At 45.7% G+C, this 3,576-nt stretch overlaps 1 pseudogene; it reads left to right on the forward strand.

Moving 5' to 3' along the window:
• The first annotated feature begins 1,279 nt into the window (after window positions 1–1,279).
• On the forward strand, window positions 1,280–1,946 carry LOC112396788 (eukaryotic translation initiation factor 4E pseudogene; annotated as a pseudogene).
• Window positions 1,947–3,576: the final 1,630 nt, after the last annotated feature.

The following is a 3,576-nucleotide window of genomic DNA, read 5'->3' on the forward strand; positions in this document are numbered from 1 at the left end:
GAGCTCTGGAGACAACTTGGGTCACACTTCAGAAAGGTCACCGTGGTAGTAAAGGAAGACGGGTGTTTGTGTTCGTCATTGGTTAGCGGCTGCCCTGGGGTATGTAGATTCCCAGGTACTTCCGGGCTTTCTGAAGGAAATGGCAAAGGGGGTCCAGCAGCCTGAGGGTCTCTTTGCTGAGAGAACTCAAGTTCTGGCTGCTGGGAGCTATAGTGGCTGCTGCACAGTCCCGCCCAGACAACCCCCCCACTCCCCATCCCCCCTTTCAAGTTCAAAGGTCTCATTCCCCAGCTGCAATCCTGCCCAGGAATTGCCCTTGGCCGGGGAAGAATCCTCGCCCAAGGTTATGCACCCCTCCCAGGGAACCTCCTGCTCTCAATTCCTGCTTCAGGGTCTGTTTCCTATGAAAACGAACTTGGGTCAGGAGGGAAGGCACCCTGGAAGCCAGTGTGGTCAAAACAGCAAAGGGCTCTGAAGGGGTGACAGAGGGGATGCACTCCCAGCATTGGCCGCCCTGGCTCAGGATCAAGGCAGCACCAATAACCCTAAAATGTTCAAAGGCAAGACATGGCGTATTGTTTCACTTTGTGAAACCAAATTGAATCAAGCTTTACACTCACCCAACTGGTTTGACGTACGTTCAAGCTTAGTCACTTTTCGAGAACCTCTCCCTAGTACAGCATGAAAATCTGGAAAAGCATGAAAGAATGATGTTCTCTGACACACCTGGTCTCAGGCACGGACATTCCCAGGAGCGGGAACTGGAGGGATGCGTTATCTGCAGAGGTGATGGTGGTGCTGATGGTTCAGGACAGAGAAGGACAGAAGGACAAGGGTTACAGGGGCCCACGATGAATAACTCTTCTTAAATTCTGCCCCTTCAATGTGCACCAGGGCCTGACCAAGCCAAGCTTTCTAACTGGTGCCCTGGTCCTACCTCTAACCTATCAAGGAAGAACAAGCCCTCCTGGGAAGAGACAGTAGCAAGTGGGACCCTAGGCTCGGTTACTGAAACTTCTCCAGTCATCTTCTAATGATACTTTGCCCTCTGACCCCTTTTACCCTCTCAATCTCCCCAACCGCCCCCCCCATCCCCTGCTGCTTCCCCAGCCACAGCCTCTGATGCAACGGGGCAGGTCTCATCCCCACCCTGACTGCACCTCTATTCATTCAGCCCCAACAAGTCTGTCTCCTTCCTCTTGGCCAGAAATGCTCTGCCATTTCTTGTCCATCTATTTAAATCCATCCCACCTCTCCAGCTTCAAAGCAAGCTCTTCGAGATCCATCTAAGATGGTGACTGTGGAACTGGAAACCACCCCTACACCTAATCCCCCACCTACAGAAGAAGAGAAAACAGAATCTCGTCAGGAGGTTGCTAACCCAGAACACTATATTAAACATCCTTTACAGAACAGATGGACACTCTGGAGTTTTTAAAATGATAAAAGCAAAACTTGGCAAGCAAACCTTCGGCTGATCTCTAAGTCTGATACTGTTGGAAGACTTTTGGGCTCTGTACCACCATATCCAGTTGTCTAGCAGTTTAATGCCTGGCTGTGACTATGCACTTTTTAAGGATGGTATTGAGCCTATGTGGGAAGATGAGAAAAACAAACAAGGAGGATGATGGCTAATTACATTGAACAAACAGCAGAGACCAAGTGACCTCGATTGCTTTCGGCTAGAGACACTGCTGTACCTTATTGGAGAATCTTTTGACGACTACAGTGATGACGTATGTGGAGCTGTGGTTAATGTCAGAGCTAAAGGTGAAAAAACAGCAATGTGGACTACTGAATGTGAAAACTGAGAAGCTGTTACACATATAGGGAGGGTAGACAAGGAAAGATGAGGACTTCCTCCAAGGATAGTGATTGGTTACCGGTCCCATGCAGACACAGCTACTCAGAGCGGCTCCACCACTAAAAAGAGGTTTGCTGTTTAAGAAGACACCTTCTGAGTCTTCTCGTGTGAGAACGCGTCCAGCAGTCGAGATTTGGGAGCTGAACCAAAGCCTCTTCAAAAGCAGAGGGGACTGCGTTTAAATTGGATTTCCATCTAAATGTTGCTAAGATGGAAGAGAAGTCTCATTCTCCTTTGTCTTATACTTTTGTGTTCATATACATATATTTTTTTAAATTTTGGCTCGAGTGTCCACTATCCCAATCAAAGAAGTATAGCACACATCATCCCCAGAATCCATAACTGTGTTCCTGGCCCACTCTGTAACAGCTTAATAGAATTAAACATTACAAACACATTTGGCCCATGCACGATATTAAAGAGAAGAATTTGCATTTCTGTACCTCACAAGAGAACGATTCTGTTTATGTTCCATTGTGTGCAGGAGCTTATCTTGCTCGTTTGAAACAGTATGATGCATGCAGCTTTCTAACAATTGTCTTTCTTTCTTTTTACAACATTGTCTGTGCTGTACTCTTGCTGATGGCTGCTAGATTTTAATTTATTTGTTTCCCTACTTGATAACATCAGTGATTCTGGTTTCAGTTTTTCATTTGTTTTGCTTTTTCCTCATGTAATACTGGTGAAGGATCCAGGAATATGACACAAAGGTGGAAAAAAGATTAATTTTGTGCATTCTTTGGTAGTTTTGGGGGGGGATTTTGTAACTACAAAGCTTTACTCCAAATGTATGCATTTCATTCAAATCAGTGATCTATGTCTGTGTGATTTCGTAAATGTGGTTGTAGATTATAAAAAGTGTATCATCGTAATTACCTTCCTAATTAGAATCAGTATGCCTGTTTTTGTATCTTTACGCTGTGTTTTAACACTTTGTCATACTTAGGTTATTTTGCTTTGGTTAAAAGATGGCTCAAGTAGAAAAGTGGTCCCATTCATATTAAGACACTGTAGAAAGATGGCTCAAGTAGAAAAGCGGTCCCATTCATATTAAGACACTGTAGAAAACTGTAAATAGCATGTGTACAGTGAATTGTCTTTTAGACAAAAAAAAAAAAGCAAGCCCTTCCTCCTCCAGGAAGACTTTGCTGGCCGTTTCAGTGCACACAGACCCCTCCCTGCCCTGGTCACCAGCGCCACCCACAGCTGCGGAGTGCCTTTAGGCGAAAAGCAGCGACCTACTGTCATTGTGTACCGATGCTTCACCTCCCCAAAAGAGAATGTCAGCTAAGACCTTAACTAATGAAACTCCTTCTGAATCTTCCACAGCATGGAACATGGGGACACAGAGGAGAGTCTCAGAAAAAATAATAAATCCACAGATGGTTTATTATATGAAACTTAAGAGCCAACAGTAAAGCCTAGTTCCAGCACTCCTTCTTGGAAGAGCAATTACAAGCTTCCGGCTGAACTGTGTCTATTGTTTTTCATGCATGTTTACTCTTCAATACTGATTGAAACCCACGTCATCCTGAGAAAAAGAAGACCGGCTCCTTCTCCCATTCTCTTCCCCTGCACCCTCTACCAAATCCTCCCCCGAGACGAGATACACGCCTCCCCCCAGAGCCGTGTCTCCACGTGCTGAGCCGTGGATCCACAGCTGTCGGACATCACAATCCATCAAGCATAAACCACGAGAGCATACGCTGTGG

Source organism: Neophocaena asiaeorientalis, unplaced genomic scaffold (genome assembly GCF_003031525.2).
Source record: "Neophocaena asiaeorientalis asiaeorientalis breed wild unplaced genomic scaffold, Neophocaena_asiaeorientalis_V1.1 scaffold325, whole genome shotgun sequence".
NCBI classification, from domain to species: Eukaryota; Metazoa; Chordata; class Mammalia; order Artiodactyla; family Phocoenidae; genus Neophocaena; species Neophocaena asiaeorientalis.